The sequence below is a fragment of the Dendrobates tinctorius genome, unplaced genomic scaffold, assembly GCF_039654945.1.
Source record: "Dendrobates tinctorius isolate UK_male_01 unplaced genomic scaffold, ASM3965494v1 ptg000103l, whole genome shotgun sequence".
In the NCBI taxonomy this organism is placed as follows: domain Eukaryota; kingdom Metazoa; phylum Chordata; class Amphibia; order Anura; family Dendrobatidae; genus Dendrobates; species Dendrobates tinctorius.
This window is the reverse complement of record NW_027361771.1, coordinates 29,902,854-29,922,643: the sequence shown is the minus strand read 5'-3', so window position 1 is coordinate 29,922,643 and position 19,790 is coordinate 29,902,854.

Sequence of the window (19,790 nt, the reverse complement as noted above, 5' to 3'; positions counted from 1 at the left end):
GACTTCCAAAGAACCAGCTAATGGTACTGGAATTCAGATAGGCAGCAGAAGGTACACATGAAAAAAAAAGTTGCAAGGCCGGGAGTCGGCCGGAGTTACCGAAACCCACAGTCCTACAGGGGGAGCTCGTCCTATTGGCACTACGGAACCAGCCTTCATTGCCAGATCCCGCAACCCACATAGGAAGCACCTAAACTGCAGGCACCATAGAGTCGGCTAACCCGACCGCAACACAACAGAACAACGTATTGGAGGCAAACTGGCGTGGACACTACCCGGAAACAGCTGGCATGCTGGAACCAGGCTGGGCAGGAGGGAGTACCCGTGTCAAAGACACTTCTGAGCAGCAACTGGCGGTGTTGGAGCCCAGGGATTACAGGAGAAACAGAGTGTAGCCAGAGGCATAATTGGAGCAAGTTTAATATTTGTAGTAGTGTGAGTGTGGTCGGAGCAGGAGAAATCGCCGGACACACAGCAGGGGATCAGCTGACGTTACTGAACCCCAATAACACAGGAGCAAGTGTTGACTGTGCAGACGGCACTTCTGAGCAGCAACTGGCGGTGTTGGAGCCCAGGGATTACAGTTCAGGTGGTAGAAACATGAACACAACAGGAGACCTGGATACTGTTGCCAACCAATTATTTAATCTGGAAGAGGACTGGCAAATTCCTGCAAGATCCAGGCCTTGTTCATTTTCAGAAAAGTAAGCTGGTCAATGTTATCGGAGGATAGTCGCATGAGACGGTCTGTTAGTACACCACCTGCGGCACTAAAGACGCATTCCGATAATACACTAGCAGCAGGGCAAGCCAGCACCTCCAATGCATACTGGCTAAGCTCTGGCCATGTATCCAGCTTAGAGATCCAAAACTTGAAGGGGGAAGAGCTGTGTGGGAGAACACGAAGAGGGCAAGACATGTAGTCTGTCACCATCTGACGGAAACGTTGCCTCCCTCCTGCTGACTGGAGCCATCTGTGATGGTGTAGACATTTGTGGCGGGGACACAAAACTTTGCCACATTTGGGCCATACTGGTCTTGCCCTGTGCTGAGGTGCTGCTTCTGCTCCCTCTTTGTGCAGAGCTTCCTCCACTGCCTCAATGCACTGAGCTGCTTTGTAAAGCACTAGCAGCACTGCTCTCGGGTGGAATGGAGAACATGATGGAATGCACCACTGTGTCTTGGTACTCCCGCATTTTATGCTCCCGGTTCAACGGTGTTATGAGGCTTTGTAAGTTGTCCCGGTAGCGAGGATCTAGGAGGGTGTACACCCAATAATCAGTCGTGTTGAAAATGTGGGCGATGCGGCGGTCATTTCTCAGGCACTGCAGCATGAAATCAACCATGTGCTGCAGACTGCCAGCTGGCCAAGAAACGCTGTCCCCTGCTTGAGGCTTCATCTCTGCCTGCTCTGCATCACCCCACCCTCGCTCTACATACTGACTACTAGAGCATTGTGTACCTCCCTCCTCTGGACAGATGTCTTCCTCCTCCATTGACTCTTCCTCATCCTCCTCACAAAGTGTCCCCTGCCTAGGCCTTTGTGAGGAACCACGTTGCGCAGACTGTCCAGAAGCAGATGGAATTTGTGACTCCTCATCCTCCACCTCTTCCACAACCTCCTCCCTTAGTGCTTGCAGTGTTTTTTCAAGCAGGCAGATAAGGGGGATAGTCATGCTGACTAGTGCATCATCTGCACTCGCCATCCTTGTGGAATCATCGAAGGCACACAAAACGTGGCAGATGTCCTTCATAGAGGCCCACTCAGTGGTGGTGAAGTGTGAACGGCGCGCAGTGCAACTTGTTTGCGCCTGATGCAGCTGGTACTCCATTACTGCTGCCTGATGCTCACACAACCTCTCCAACATATGTAACGTTGAATTCCACCTGGTGGGTAGGTCACATATGATGCGATGTTCCGGAAGGCGGAATTGGCGCTGCAGAGCTGCAATGCACGATCTTGCCATGCTGGAACGTCGCAAATGAGCGCACTCTATGCGGACCTTGTGCAGCAGTGCATCAAGATCCGGTTAGTCCCTCAAAAAAGTTGACCAAGTTGAGCACATGTGCCAGACATGGGATGTGAGTGAGGTTGCCTAGGCCCAGAGCTGCCACCAGATTTCGGCCATTGTCACACACTACCATGCCTGGCTGGAGATTCGCTGGCACAAACCACACGTCGCTCTCCTGCTTGATGGCATTCCAGAGCTCCTGTGCTGTGTGGCTTCGATTCCCCAAAGAAATTAATTTCAATACGGCCTGTTGGCGTTTGGCCACGGCTGTGCTCATATCGGTCGTAACAGGTAAGCGTTCACGGGTCCATGTGGAGGTAGACTGTGACGGCTCCTGCAGCGCTAATTCAGAGGAACTGGAGTAGGAGGAGGAGTCAGTGTACAGACTGGATTCCTGCAATCCTTGGAGTTGGCAGAACACGTACAGCGCCACTCTCAAGATCTGTACCCAGCTCCACAACATTTACCAATGGGCAGTGCGGGAAAGATATCGTCCCTGTCCATGGTTACTGGTCCACGCATCAGTGGTCAGGTGGACCTTGCTACTGATGGCGTTTAGTAGCGCATGTTTAATTTTTCCCTCCACATGCCTTTGCAGGACAGGGACGGCTTGCCTGCTGAAATAAAAGCGGCTGGGCACGTTGTGTTGTGGGACTACCAATGCCATGAAGTTACAGCCTGAATGAGAGCATTTCAAGGGACAGTAGTTTTGCAATGTCAGCATTCAGAGCCTGTGCTCGGGGGTGGTTTGCAGACTATGGGCACCTTTTCTCCCATGCCTGTGCTATCAATGGCTGTAGACTGGCCTGGGATTGTGAGGATGACAGGGAACGTGGTGCTGTGGGTGGAATGACACTGTGTCTCTGTACAACAGTGCCAGAGGTTCTTCCATGGCGATCCTGTGAGGAAGCCGAACCAGCTGTGTGTGAGCTGGAGGTAGAGGCTACAACACGAGCTGAAGAGGTGGTAGGTGGCGCTGTAGGTTGGCCTAGGTCTTCAGTGTGTCTTTGTAACTCCACCACGTGCTTGGTCCGCACATGTTTCCACATATTTGTGGTATTGAGGTTGCTGACACTTTTCCCTCTTTTGACTTTCTGATTACACAGCTTGCATTTGACAAAGCAAATGTCATCTGCAACTGTGTCAAAAAAGGACCAGGCATTGCAAGTCTTGGGAGCACCCGTTTTGGAAGAGGCATGCTCCTAATGGGTGCCGATGTGGAGGCTACAGCCAACCGAGTCTGCCCCCTCCCTCTCCCTCCGTTTTTGGCCGTTCGGGGAATCTCTTCCTCAGAGCTACTCCCACCACCTTCCTGTACCTCACGCCATGATGGGTCAAGGACCTCATCATCTACACTACCCTCTTCAAGCGACTGCTTCTCCTGGGTAGTCTTCTCGACAGCACAGTATGCACCAGAAAGTGGCACCTGAGTCTCATCATCAGATGCGTACTGAGGTGTGCTGACCATAGGTACTGGCCCACCCGCCTCTTCAGATTCAGAGAGACAAAGCAGTTGCACATCACTGCATACTACCTCTTCTTCAAATTCTCAAATGCTGCTTGGCTGGCCCCCTCTTTCCAAGCTAACAGATTCAGAGAACAGAAGTAGAGATGGCTCCTGTCCAGGGCTCTCTGACTGCCTGGGCACTTTGGCAGGTGGTGAAGAGACAGATTGGTGCTCTTCAGTGCTCTGGACCTGAGAGGATCTGGAACTAATTGAAGTCGATGCGTTAGCTGCCATCCATCCGACAATGGCTTCAATTTGTTCGGCCCGCAGCAGTGGGGTACGGCGAGCTCCTACAAAGCTCTGCATAAAGGACTGTTCCCTGGTAAAACTGGGGGATGTTGAGTCACTGATGCCCGCAGCAGGCACAGAATCCCCACGTCCTTTCCCTGCTGAATCCTCACGTCGTCTCCCTGCTGAAACTCCACGCCCACGTGCCTTACTCCCTGCCTTCTTCATCTTGGTAGACTGATAAAGATAGGCAGAAAAGTACAAAGGTCTTAGAGTGCTTATTCCTGAAAAGCTGCTAACAGGTATAAGAAACACTAATTTTATAAAGTGTGGACTAGACTTTAATATGAGCTAATGTGGCCTACACAACTGTAAAGTGGAGTGTTTGGTGAACTTTATTAACTTTTTTTTTTCACAAAAAGACACTGAATGTGCCCAAAGATGTAAAACCAATAGTATCACAAACTTTTTGTAGCTATTAGAATGCAGGAAGGTAACCTACAATGCAATAGATGAGGCTCCAAAAAATAGTGTAATACTAATCTGGCTGGGGATGCAGGGCACAAGCCAGCAGAAACGCTCCTCTATCTACTCCTATATAGTGTTTGCAAATATTCTAGCTGGATACGGATGGAACCACACTAATAGGAGAAATCTGGAAAAATGAGCAGCACTAATGCAAAAAACAACAATGTATGAGGCAGTGATGCACGCTGAGCGGACTACAACCGGAGGTGGCTGCAGAACACACTACAGCGTGAGCTGCACTCACACACAGAGACCTCGCAGACAGCCGTGAACAGCGCTGCAAGGCAAAAGAAAGCTTCTCACACAGCGGTTGCTAAAGTAGCCTGGGTAAAGCACAATAAAGCAAATCATTAGCTCAAACTGTCCCTCAGAGTCAGAACAGCAGCGTCCTGTCCCTAAGTAAATTCACAGCAGAGTGAACTCAAAATGGCAGCGGCGGCTTTTATAGTGCATCATGACTTCATTTCAGCAGCCAATCACAGCCATGCCATTAGTTAACATGCCTAACATGCATAACAGGATGTGCCCACACTTCTTAGGATTCCTCATTGGCTGAATAAAATCAAACTGGCTCATTGTATTATGGGAACTTCCGATTCCGGTATTCAATATTCTAAAAGTATCGGAACTCAGTATCGGAACTCCGATACCGCGAATATCGGCCGATACCCGATATTGCAGTATCGGAATGCTCAACACTACTGGCCACACATTTTTTTTTCTTTCCTCTCTCTCTCTCTATGGATCCGCTTTGTACTCTTGTGGATCAGATGTCAAATTTGACCCAAATGATGCAGTATTTGTCAGTGGAACATAGAGCCCTTGCTACTTCTCATAACCAACTCCAGAGGGAACTTCCTAAAGCTGTTAAATCTTTTCAGGGTTCCATGACACAATCAGCCTTTAGGCAATACGACCCCATTGGTATTTCTTTACACTCTCCTGAACCTACGGTCAGGTTACCAGATACTTTCTACCAGAGAGGAGAAGTTTCACACATTCAGAGAGAGTTGTAAGCTACTTTTCTCCCTTAGACCCGGATTTTCAGGAGATGAGAGTCAACGGGTGGGAATAATTATTTCTTTACTCCAGGAGGGTCCTCAAACTTGGGCTTTTTCTTTACCTGCTACTGCCCCTGAACGTATGTCTGTGGATATGTTCTTTGAGGCTTTAGGACTGAATTATGATGTCTAGAATGGGTCAGGTTGGCAGAGGACACGATCATGGGCCTCTCCCAGAGTAAACTCACTGCTGAATGGTATTGTTCTGAGTTTAGACGGTGGTCCCCCGAGGTGTCCTGGAATGACTCAGCTTTAAGATGCCAGTTCAGGAGAGGGCTTTTGGATCATCTCAAGGACGCTCTGGCTCTCCATTTGCCACCCAGTTCTTTGGAGGAGGCCATGACCCAGGCCATTGACATGGATCAGAGATTGTGGGAGAGAGGAGTAATCCAGCTAGAGGTTCCAGTATATCCTGCCCAGGTTATGCCATATACGGAACCTATGGAGGTTGGGGCCACTAACCTCAAGGAGAAGGGGAGGAAGTGGCGACGAGAGGGGAGATTGTTTCTATTGTGGAAGTCCAAGACATTGGAAGAAGGACTGCCCCTCGTGAATGCCAACTAACAAATTGCCGGGAAAGGCTTAAGTCTGGGTGATTGTCATGGAGATCACCCAGACTCTCAGGTACCATTTTCCTCATTTCAAAAGATTTTGTTAGAGGTGGAACTTTGTTTTGGAGATGGTTATACACCCACTTCAGCTTTTGTGGACTGTGGGTTATCCATGTGAACTTTATTGACTCTAGTCTGGTGTCCAAGAGTAAGTTACGGACAGTTAGGCTAAAGAGTCCAATTCATATCATTGCCATTGATAAGACACCGTTGGCTCAAAATGTGGTTAAATTTGTCTCTGAGGAATTTCTCCTCAAGGTGGGTTCCTTGCACCAGGAATGAATTTCATGTTATGTTCTGGATAACCTTCCAGTCGGACTGGTGTTGGGATTCCCCTGATTACTGTTGCACAATCCTGTTATTGACTGGGAATCACGTGATATTGTTAAATGGGGTCCTAATTGTTTTAATGGTTGTCTTTCTGCCATTTTGGTGTCTTCTATTAATTTGGAGGGTATTCCGGAGTACCTGAAAGATTTTGGAGATGTGTTTTCCGAAAAAGAGGCTGAGGACTTGCCACCACATCGCTCCTATGATTGTACTATTAATCTGATTCCGGGTGCTAAATTGCCCAAGGCCCGTTTGTACAATCTTTCTGGCCCGGAACCCACCGCTACGAAAGATTATATCTCAGAAAGTTACGCAAAGGTCACATCCGTCCCTCTATTTCTCCTGTGGCTGCTGAATTCCTTTTTTTTGGCTAAAAAGAAAGATGGTGGTTTAGGCCCTTGCCTCGATTTTCAGGAACTTAATAAAATTACGGTGAAAAATACCTACCCCCTCCCACTTATTCCAGAGCTTTACAACCAATTATCTGGGGCTAAATAGTTTTCCAAGTTGTATCTCAGGGGAGCGTATAACCTCATCCGCATTCAGCAAGGGGACTAGTGGAAAACAGTATTTCTCACCTGTGAGGGGTTGTTTGAAAATTTAGTCACGCCCTTTAGTCTCATGAAAGCACCTGCGGTGTTTCAAGAGTTCATTAATGATTTATTTTCTGATTTCATTGGGCACTTTGTGGTTGCATATTTGGATAACATTCTTATTTTTTCATCTGAACAAGAATCTCACATAGGTCATTTACGTGTGTTTCTTTAGAGGTTACGGGAGAATTCCTTGTTCGCTAAACCTGAGAAGTGTTCATTTTGTGTCCAAGTGCTTTCCTTTTTGGGGTTCATCCTGTCTGCCAATGGGTTTCGTATGGACCCCGGAAAGCGTTTTTTGGGTTTCGCCAACTATTATCGCAAATTTATTAAGGGGTTTTCTCAGGTGGTCAAACTACTCACCTATCTCACTCGTAAGGAGGCTGATCTTAAAGTCTGGTCGTCTCTGGCAGTTGATGCATTTGCAGCATTGTTGAAGTGTCTTATGCAATGGCGGATCTTAATAGTGGCGGATGGGGCGGTCGCCCTGGGCCCAAGGTTTTTTGGGGGCCCAGGGGCAGGGGCGGGCTGGGCCGGGTGGCAGAGAGGCAAATGCCCCCCGGACCGCTCCCCCAGCACCTGTACAGGGCTGGCCGTGCCCTGTGCTGTGACGCCGCCGGCAGCAGACAGCCGCCCGCGTCACATTCTATGAGGGGCCGGGAGCTGTGCACGGCCGTCACCTTGACGGCTGCTCATCTCCGGCTCCCTCCGGCTGTACTTCCGGGTCAGATGTCGGGCGTGCGCGATGACGTCATCGTGCACGCGCCGACATGTCCCGGAGGATGCTGAAAGCAGAGGCGCTGCTGGGGAGCGAGCCGGCTGTGAGGTAAGTATGGGGAACTTTTTTTATTTTTTTTACTTATAAAATGAATTAAATGGGGGAGGGGGTGAGTGGGGGCTGTACACAATGAAGGGGGGGGTGACTGGGGCCTATATATGATGAAGGGGGGTGACTGGGGCCTGTATATGATGAAGGGGGGGTGACTGGGGGCTGTATATGATGAAGGGGGGGTGACTGGGGGCTGTATATGATGAAGGGGGGTGACTGGGGGCTGTATATGATGAAGGGGGGTGACTGGGGGCTGTATATGATGAAGGGGGGGTGACTGGGGCCTGTATATGATGAAGGGGGGTGACTGGGGCCTGTATATGATGAAGGGGGGTGACTGGGGCTGTACATGATGAAGGGGGGGTGACTGGGGGCTGTATATGATGAAGGGGGGTGACTGGGGGCTGTATATGATGACGGGGGGTGACTGGGGCTGTATATGATGACGGGGGGTGACTGGGGGCTGTATATGATGAAGGGGGTGACTGGGGTTGTACAGGATGAAGGGGGTGAGTGGGGGCTTCACAGGATGAAGGGGGGCTGCACATGATGAAGGGGGGTGAGTGGGGCTGCACATGATGAAGGGGGGGTGAGTGGGGCTGCATATGATGAAGGGGGGTGAGTGGGGCTGCACATGATGAAGTGGGGGATAAGTGGGGCTGCACATGATGAAGTGGGGGATAAGGGGGACTGCACATGATGAATTAAGGGGTAAGTGGGACTGCACATGATGAATTAAGCGGTAAGTGGGACTGCACATGATGAATTAAGGGGTAAGTGGGACTGCACATGATGAATTAAGGGGTAAGTGGGACTGCACATGATGAATTGGGGGTAAGGGGAACTGCACATGATGAATTAAGGGGTAAGTGGGACTGAACATGATGAATTGGGGTAAGAGGGACTGCACATGATGAATTGGGGGTAAGGGGAACTGCACATGATGAATTAAGGGGTAAGTGGGACTGAACATGATGAATTGGGGGTAAGAGGGACTGCACATGATGAATTGGGGGTAAGGGGGACTGCACATGATGAATTGGGGGTAAGGGGGACTGCACATGATGAATTGGGGGTAAGGGACACTGCACATGAAGTGGGATAAGGGGGACTGCACATGATGTGAGGATAAAATTAACTGCACATGATGATGGGGGAGTGGGGCTGCACATGAAGTTGGGGGGGAAGGTGACTGCACATGATAAAATGGAAGGGGGGATAAGGAGCTGCAAATGATGAAGCGGGACTGCAGATGAAGTGAGTGGGTGATAGGGGACTGCAATGGATGAAGTAAGGGGACTTCAAATTAAAGTGGGGACATTGAAGTGGATCCCCTATGGCAAGGATCACGTTGGGCGATTTCGTGCGTATTGGCCGTAGGCCTACAGCTTATGTGCAATGTCTTTTTAGGCCATGTCCACACGTGGTGGAATGGTGGCGGGTTTTCCGTATGGACCCGCAGCAAACCAAGTGCTGCGGTCCGTACGGCTGTCAATTCCCGCACGGGGACCACAGCGCTCAGGTGGGAAGGGGGGTACAGGGGCCCAGGTTTTATGAACAGCCCCGGGCCCATAGTCCACTTAATCCGCCACTGGTCTTATGTCTGCTCCTGTGTTGATTCAGCCCAATTCATCAGAACCATTCTTTGTGGAGATGGACGCATTGGAGGTGGGAGTGGGGGCGTGTTGTCTCAGGGACCCGTCACTTTGACTAATTTAAGACCATGTGCCTTTTTCTCTTGGAAATTTTCTTCTACGGAGAGAAATTCCGATGTTGGTAATCGGGAATTGTTGGCCATAAAATTGGCTTTTTAAGAGTGGAGGCACTCTTTGGAGGGGGCTATTCATCGGATCATGGTGATTATGGACCACAAGAACCTATCTTGCATTGAGTCTTGTCAAATGTTTAACTCCTAGACAGACTAGGTGGTCACTTTTTTTTTCACGTTTTCATTTTTCTATCACCTTGTGGCCCAGTTCCAATAATGTCAAGGCCGATGTCTTGTTACGGGCTGGCGGAACGCACCAAATAATAAAGATGGTGTTTAGGTGCGTTTGCAGCCCGGGGTCCACCGTGCAGAGGTGTTAAATGCTGCTCGATAATGGCGGACGCGATATGGCAATATAATAACGGAACACACGGGGTTAACCTCACCCAATGTGTACAGAGGCGGACTCTGTTATCTCACAGAGGTGCACAACCGCAAAATAATAAATGCCGTAGCCTGTTATTGCTCACAGAGCTCGGCAGTGTGAGCGCTAGTGTATAGTCACAGAACTCAGCCCTTAGACCACAGGACTGAAGTCCCTCTAGACTGCTAGCGCTCAGCACCGCGACTGCGATGCCAGCAAGGGTTAAATAAATTACATGTGCAAGTGTGCACAGTGCCGCTCAGGTGGACGCCACTAATCGCCCTGGGTTGGGCCAGGTAAGCGCACAGATTGCGCAAGGCGTTGCACCGGAGTGGCTGTCACTTGCCGCGGTTCGATAGTGCCCTGTAGTGGGCAACACCATTGGACGCTAGTGTGCAGACGGCTGGTATGCACTGTGGCCTATTGACTAGCCACTGGCAGGCGCTGACTCAGACTCTAAACCCTACCAACATGCGTATCAAAAGGGAAGGGGTTTCATAATGAGTCAGTCACGGGTTACAGGCATCCATCATCATACACTCCAAACTATTTGAGTCTATCCTAGCGCATGGCCGCACAGCCATGCTGCTCTTTTATGGCTGCATCCTTCCAGGACCTTCCTGACCTTTTAGATGGTCCAATCCGAGCTGGAGAAGGGCCTGAGCATGTGACCTCCGATCTCCAAAGAGAGATCGTCCCACGGGCATGCCCAGTGGAGCGAAAGGAGGACTTAGTCCCTGGAGTGGCTCGCTGCTGGCCAGCATGCGTTGTCAACCCTGAACCAGAGGTGGCAGCACCAACCAATCCTACACTGCTGGTCTGGGCAGAGCACCTGGACCGACGAGTCTGCTGAGCAGGCTCCACTGCGGCCGAAGAAGAATGGGAGACCGCTGAGTGCAAGGCTCTAGATTCCTGCTGTGCAGTGGCAGTAACCCAATGCCTAACATGTCTTATCTCGCATCTTGGATCCGTTATTACCTCATGAACCTCCTTCCTCCATTCTTCAGCATGGGGTGGTCATTGTGGGTGTGTCCTAAATTGGAGGTTGAAATTCATGAGGCTCAGTCTCTTGCTCCTCCGTCATTGCCTGATTACAAGCTCTTCGTCCCAGTTCAGTATCGGTTGAGGTTTCTTCTGGAGTTCCACAACTCTGCTCTCAATGGGCATTCTGGAGTCTTGGCCACCCGGATAGCTATTGCTAGACTGTTTTGGTGGTCCTCCATGTCTTCTGATATTGCCATGTTTGCGATATGCAAAGGAAGAGTGTACAGTGCTAGACAAGATCTACATAAGAACTGTATCCATGAAAGAAACAAATGTCTTGGGTACAGATACCCAGAAGCAGTAAGGAAGCTAGCGCAACTTGGTATTGAAATCAACCAGTGTAGTCAAATGATGAAGTGCACTTGCTGTCTTAAAGGGAAAATGTCCAGAAAATCCTTTCCTAAAATAAGCACCATTAGATCTGCACAGACTCTGGATCTGATGCATACAGATGTATGTGGTCCAATGAGTGTTCAAACTCCTAGCAAGAAGAGATATTTTCTCACATTTATTGATGACTACTCCAGATATACAATCACCTACCTGCTTCACAGTAAGGCTTTAGTTCCACAGAAACTTGAAGAATATCTTTGTAGCGCCTCCATCCTGTTCCCGGTCCGTTTCCCGGTCCTCACCTGATGCCTCGGGGCCGCCGCTTCAGTGCGGTGCCTGGCGGGGACACCGATCTCCTGGGGCCTAATCCTGCTGCTTTCTTTCTGGATGCTGTGCATTGCCCACAGGTATCCAGGCATGCCACTAGGGGCACATGCACTCTCCCGGTCTCTTAAAGGGACAGCACGCCATTTTCAAAATAGTCCCAAAAAAGGCTGATAGTATTAAAGCTCATCCATTATAACATCACATGAGCCTAAGAAGAAAGGACCAAGAGCAGTATATAAAATATATAGATTTTATTGTTATCAAAAAATAAAATATAAAATCAAGATAATGAATAGATAATTTAATATTAGATAGATAAGGGAATCAGCAACACCTAAGTACCACACACAGGTGGGGTTGGGTAGAGAAGTGGCAATTAAATATCAATAACATATACCAATAAAGATGGCCGTAAAAAGTACACAAGAAAGGTATAAGTTGCATGCAAAAAATAATAACCACCAAAGAAAGGGGGATATATAAAAAGTGAAAAAAATCAGATATCTCTCAGTGGTCATCTTAATAGATCAGGAATAAATCATTTGGGTGTCTCTGTCTGTGCAGCATCTACAGTAAGCTGCTTCTCTCATACACAGACACAGGAAACAAACAGGAAATACAGTCACATGCTCTCCCTGTGTGAGCTTCTGGGAGTCTTTTTTATAACTTTATGAACAGCATACAAATCTAGCAGCTGAACACTCATAGACAGGAATAGAGTTGTTACACGAAACATATTCCAACACTCCCACTCAACAATTACTTTTCCTGTTAGTCCCATTGCGGTTTTGAAGTCCACAAACTTGGCTGTTGATAATGGCTTTGTCATACCATTGGCTATCATCTTGTCAGACTTGCAATAAACAAATTCGAGTACACCACGTTCCTCTAAGTCACATAAGTGGTGACGTTTTACATCAATGTGACTAATCTTCTCACTGCTGGCAAGATAAATGCATCCTTGGTTGTCCTCATAGATAACTGTTGGTTGAACTAATGGCTTGCCGAAATCTTCTAAAAGTTGCCTCTACCAAATTACTTCTTGACTTGCATAAGCAGCAGACATATATTCTGCTTCTGTAGAAGATAATGCGACTGACATTTGTTTTCTGCTGGACCAAGAAATTGAATTTTCTCCTAACTTGAACAAGTAACCACTTGTTGATTTCCAATCACTTGAATCTCCAGCCCAATCTGCATCCACATAACCTCTGAGAGTGAGATCTGATGCAGATATCTTAAGATTTAGCCTTTGAGTTTCTTTAAGATATTGAAGTATTCTCTTAATTGCATTCCAGTCTCTTTGGCATGGCTTGCTTACACGTTGGCAGAGAATTCCGACTGTGATATCCCGACGAGTTGTGGTTGTTATGTACAGAAGCACCAACAATGCTTGTCTGTAACTCTCATTGCAGGGTAGCAGATCTTCTCCTTCCAACTTTAGGTAGGCAGGATCCATTGGTGTTGACACATCTTTGGCTTCTGACTTTCCAAACAGGTTTAGTATTGTGAAAATTTTAGAACTTTGGTTGAGAAGAAAACTCCCATCTTCCTCTCTCTGGATTTAGATTCCCAAATAATATGCCACATTTCCAAGGTCCTTAGTCTCAAAGTGCTGGTTGAGAATTTCATGTAGCTTTGCAATTTCCTTTTCATCTTTGATGACAAATGATTACATCGTCTACATATAGGAGAACATACATTCACACCTTCGCTACATTTTTCGTATACAAACATGGATCAACTTGAGATCTTTTAAATCTTTCATCCATCATGTATTGTTCCTGTTTGTTCCTGAACAAAGAAGCTCTGTTGTCACACGCTTGGACAGTATCTTGAATAACCTGCTGCCAACAATATATCTATCTATCTATCTATCTATCTATCTATCTATCTATCTATCTATTATCATAATAAGTGACACAAGACTACTGTTTAGGAATCATTTATACCTGTAGGTGTCAGTAACAGAGTGTGCAAGCTGGATTAATGTAAGAAGCTTTAAGTCTATCTATCTATCTATCTATCTATCTATCTATCTATCTATCTATCTATCTATCTATCTATCTGTTATCATAATAAGTGACACAAGAGTACTGTTTAGGAATCATTTATACCTGTAGGTGTCAGTAACAGAGTGTGCAAGCTGGATTAATGTAAGAAGCTTTAAGTCTATTGTGTTGATTTAACCCAGCCATGTTGTTACCATAAGGCAATGTAGGGTTCAGAATCCCACATTCCTCCTCAGAACTGAATTTCTGCCAGTCTAGGTCCCACAGTCTCTATGACAAGTTAATGGAGGGAGCTTATACTTTCATCAGAATCTCCTTGAGGTATTCACTGACAGTTGTCTGTGCATTTCTTATGCATTATATACAGTATATTGACATCCCCATACTCATCATTACCTGCAAAATAATATTACACCATGTCAGTTCTCCTGACATCCCTGTTTTGAATTGTTTCTCATTAAATAAAAATTCACATGTTATTATTTTGAAAATCTCAGAAGCATCTTCTTAGAACTCAGCAATGTGCCATTTCTATGTTATTTCTATCGTATATTATGGTCAATTGACAGCTGGAGGATACCAATTTCCTTTCCAATAGTGTGTGCCCTAGAATTAGTGCTGCCTGTTTTTCTGACAAACATCCTGATCAACCCTTGCATGCATTACTGATTTTACCTTTAGTTTGACTTACCTTTGCCATTTATTTCTTTTTGACCCTTTCTCTGACTTGGCATTTTGATCTGAAATTGTCCCTATGTAAACAAAACCAGTTCATTCACTAACATTCATCAACTCTCTCAACCAATCTGTAGCTACTCCATAGAAACAATCTAGGGGCCCCTGCATCGAAGGCCATAATACTGTAATGATGAAAACAAGGGCGCTCATGGATCCAGCTGAGCAGAGCAGCTTGCTCCAAGTCTATCCATAGAAGCCTTAGGTTCTCAAATTTACTACTCTACATATATCTAACCAAAACCTTTGGATATGGATGATACCTCAAACCGATAATCAAAAAATAATAGGATGGAAAAAGGAGGACAGTACTATTAGAAGTAGATAAAAAAATGCCTTTATTTTTTTATTAAAAATAATTTGGCAGTGGTTGGCACAAAAACAGAGTGCCAGCACCAATATGAATAAAAATACAATATATTAAAAACAAAAACTAGAAACCACATACAATCATAAATGATTACAATAAATATATCTCAGGATTAAAATTAGGTATTTAACTATATATTATATTATAACCCCCAAGGTGCATATGTGAATGTAAAAATCAATAAATTATTGCTTTCACCATAATAAAAAGATTGCAATCTGTGCACTATATAAGGCCATAATACTGTAATGATGAAAACAAGGGCACTCTTCGATAGATATATATATATATATATATATATATATATACACACACAGTATGTATATACATATATATATATATATGAGAACAAAAAGGAAATCCAGCAAGAACTCAGCAAACCAGGATTGGAGTAAAATGATGCTTTTCTTTATTTCTTCAACAAGGTTAAAAAGACAACCCACAAGGATCAGGAACCAGAGTGCATGGCAGAAATAAACGCAAATGGGACTATGCGTTTTGGCGACCTAATCCGCCTTCTTCACGGTCCACGGTATATATACTAGCTGAAGAGCCTGGCGCTGCCCGAGCATAGTAACTAACTGTGGTTAGTTATAGCAACTTAAAATTATCCTCCATCCCATAGTCCCGTGCCCATATACCCATCACACATCCTCCATCCCATATTCCCGTGCCCATAAACCCGTCATACATATCCTCCATCCCATAGTCCAGTGCCCATATACCCATCACATATCCCCCATCCCATAGTGAACCATTATGATATCATAATGAGGGGCGGGGCTTGATACACCCACACTTTTTCCCCATTATGTAGATAGGGGCAAAATTGTTTGGTGAATTGGAATGCGCGGGGTTAAAATTTCGCCTCACAACATAGCCTTTGATGCTCTCGGGGTCCAGACGTGTGACTGTGCCAAATTTTGTGGCTGTAGCTGCGACGGTGCGGATGCCAATCCCGGACATATACACATACATACATACACACACTTGAGCTTTATATATTAGACTAGCTGAAGAGTCCGGCGCTGCCCAGGCATAGTAACTAACTGTGGTTAGTTATAGCAAATTATAATTATCCTCCATCCCATAGTCCCGTACCCATATACCCATCATACATATCCACGATCCCATAGGCCCGTACCCATATACCTATCGCACATATCCTCCATCCCATGGTCGAGTGCCCATATACCCATCACACATCCTCCATCCCATAGTCCCATGCCCATATACCCAGCCATCACACATACTCCATCCCATAGTCCAGTGCCCATATACCCATCACACATCCTCCATCCCATAGTCCCGTGCCCATATACCCATCATACATATCCTCCATCCCATAGTCCAGTGCCCATATACCCATCACACATCCTTCATCTCATAGTCCCATGCCCATATACCCATCATACATATCCTCCATCCCATAGTCCTGTGCCCATATACCCATCATACATATTCGCCATCCCATAGTCGAGTGCCCATATACCCATCACACATCCTTCATCTCATAGTCCCATGCCCATATACCCATCATACATATCCTCCATCCCATAGTCCCGTGCCCATATACCCATCATACATATCCGCCATCCCATAGACCCGTGCCCATATACCCATCATACATATCCTCCATCCCATAGTCCAGTGCCCATATACCCATAACACGTCCTCCATCCTATAGTCAACCATTATGACATCATAATGAGCGGCGGGGCTTGCAACCTTTGATGACATCAGCGTCTCCATGGCAACCATTATGACATCATAATGAGGGGCACGGCTTGATACACACACTTTTTCCTTATTATGTAGATAGGGGCAAAATTGCTTGGTGAATTGGAACGTGCGGGGTTAAAATTTTGCCTCACAACATAGCCTATGACGCTCTCGGGGTCCAGACGTGTGAATGTGCGAAAATTTGTGGCTGTAGCTGCGACGGTGTGGATGCCAATCCCGGACATACATACATACATACATACATACATACATACACACACACACTTGAGCTTTATATATTAGATATACATACATACAGCTCCGGCAAAAATTACGAGACCACTGCAAAATTTTCAGTTTGTCTGATTTTTCTCTTTATAGGTATATTTTTGAGTAAAATGTAAATTGCTCTTTTATTCCATAAGCTACTGACAACATGTCTTCGAGTTTCAAAGCACTACATTTTGTATTTATTTTTAGAGAATGAGAAATGGTCAAAATAACAAAAAAATGCAGTGCTTGCAGACCTCAAATAATGCAAAGAAAACAAGTTCATAATCATTTAGAAACAACAATACTAATGTTTTATCTTAGGAAGATTTCAGAAATCAATATTTTATGGAATAACCATGACTTTTAATCACAGATTTCATGCGTCTTGGCATGCTTTCCACCAGTCTTTCACACTGCTTTTGGGTGACCTTATGCCACTCCTGGTACAAAAATTTAAGCAGTTCTTTGTTTGATGGCTTGTGACTATCCATCGTCCTCTTTATTACATTCCAGAGGTTTTCAATGGGGTTCAGGTCTGGAGATTGGGCTGCCCATGACAGGGTCTTTATGTGGTGGTCCTTCATCCACACATTGATTGACCTAGCTGTGTCGCATGGCGCATTGTCCTGCTGGAAAAGCCAGTCCTCAGAGTTGGGTAACATTGCCTGAGCAGAAGGAATCATCTGTTTTTCCAGGATAACCTTGTAGGCGGCTTGATTCATATGTCATTCGCAAAGATTAACCTACTCAATTAAAGCCTTGCTGAAGCATCCCCAGATCATCACCAATCCTCCACCAAATCTCCCAGTGGGTGCAAGACACTGTGGCTTGTACGCCTCTCCAGGTCTCCATCTAACCATTAGATGACCAGGTGTTTGGCAAAGTTGAAAATTAGACTCCTCAGAGGAGATTACCTTACTCCAGTCCTCTATGGTCCAATCCTTATGGACTTTGGCAAACTTCAGCCTGGCTCTCCTTTGCTTCTCATTGATGAAAGGCTTTTTTCTACCTTTACATGACTGCCTCTAGGAGCCTGTTTCGAACTGTTCTTGCCATGCACTTCACCCCAGCTGCCATTAGCCATTCCTTTTGAAGGTCACTTGATGTCATCCTGCGGTTGCTGAGTGACATTCAAATAAGATGACGGTCATCCCGGTCAGTGGAGAGTTGTTTTCGCCCTCTGCCGGTCTGTAGCTTTCTTGTCCCCAATGTTTTGTTTGCTGCTTGACCTCGTTGTAATGGACTGCTGTCTAAGAAATTTTAATGATCGAGGCAACATGACGCTCACTGTATCCCTCTGCTAGTAAAGCCAGAATTGAGCCATTCTTTTCCTCACTCAAGACTTTTCTTTTCAACTCCTTTGGCATGGTTAAAAGTTATTTTTTCATTCCTATTACGTTTGGGATATTACTAGCACTTGTTTTGCCATCCAGCTTTTCCTATTGTAAGAGAATTGTGAACACCACTACAGCAGGGTTTTTTATACTTTCCTTCGCTAATTAAGATTTGGTTCAAGTGATCACCTAATCAGAAGTACATTAAGTAGAATGAGGTGTACTCTGGTTGGAATTCAACTGACACTGGAATGGAATGGAATGGCTGTCTGTCAGACAGGCAGAGAAGCTGATTTTAATAAAACTGTGCAGTGGTCTCTTAATTTTTGCCAGAGATGTACACTTTTGTGAGATACTCACTCTCTCTCTCTCTCTCTCTCTCTCTCTATATATATATATATATCCATATATTTATTATTTATATAGTTAGAGTATCTCATTAAAGTTAATACGCCTCTCACATTTTTGAAAATATTTATCATATCTTTTCATGGGAAAACACTGAAGATATGACACTTTGATACAATGTAGTCAGTGTACAGCTTGTATAACAGTGTAAATTTGGTGTGCCCTCTAACTCAACACACATCATTAATGTCTAAACCAGTGGTCCCCAACCTTTTTTGCACCAGGGACCGGTTTCAAGCAAGACCATTCTTCCATGGCCCGGCAGGGCGGGGATGGAGGTGTGGCAGGGGCGGGGCTTTGGTCATAAGGGGGCAGGGCTATGGACACAGTTGTAGTTTAGCAAGGCATACTTATCATTTAATTATAACATTTATAATGTGACTCAACTCACCATAGGTTTTGAATGAGTGGGAGCACCTGGCTTGTTTCTCTGTTCCAGTGGGAGCACTGGGCTACTTCTACTGATGACCGTCACTGCTAAAGATGATTGGAACCTACAAGGAAATGGAACATTGAGCACTTAGAAAAAATTGTACTGGAGCACTCTACATGCTGATTATTTTCTAATCATCAGAAAATGTATGTGTGGTTCCCCCCCGTCCTGTCCAGCTCTGTGTGGCTCCCCCTGTTGTATGTATGGCTCCCCTGTCCCATCCTTGTATACATGGCTCTGCTCACATGCTCCCATCCTTGTATACATAGCTCCGCTCCCACCCTCCGATCCTGTATACATGGCTCCGCTCCCACTCTCCCATCCTGTATACATGGCTCCACTCTTCCATCCTGTATACAGTACATGACTCTACTCTCCCATCCTGTATACATGGCTCCACTCTCCCATCCTGTATACATGGCTCCACTCCCACTCTCCATCCCATGTATTTATGGCTCCGCTCCCACTCTCCATCCCATGTATTTATGGCTCTGCTCCCACTCTCCCTCCCATGTATTTATGGCTCTGCTCCCACTCTCCCTCCCATGTATTTATGGCTCCGCTCCCACTCTCCCTCCCTTATTTATGGCTCCGCTCCCACTCTCCATCCCATGTATTTATGGCTCCACTCCCACTCTCCATCCCATGTATTTATGGCTCCGCTCCCACTCTCCCTCCCTTATTTATGGCTCCGCTGCCACTCTCCATCCCATGTATATATGGCTCCGCTCGGCTCCCCCATCCTCCCCCATCATACTTACCCCTCATGTCACTGTCGCTGAACTTCCTTCCCATCGCTGCACGTCCCTGCATCTCGCGGCGCTTCAGCTTCTTCCTGTGTGGAGCGGTCACGTGCTACCGCTCATTAAGGTCCATGAATATGGACGCCACGCCTATGGGAGATGAGTGGCATCAATATTCATGACCTTAAATGAGCGGTAGCACGTGACCGCTCAGCGCTGGATGAA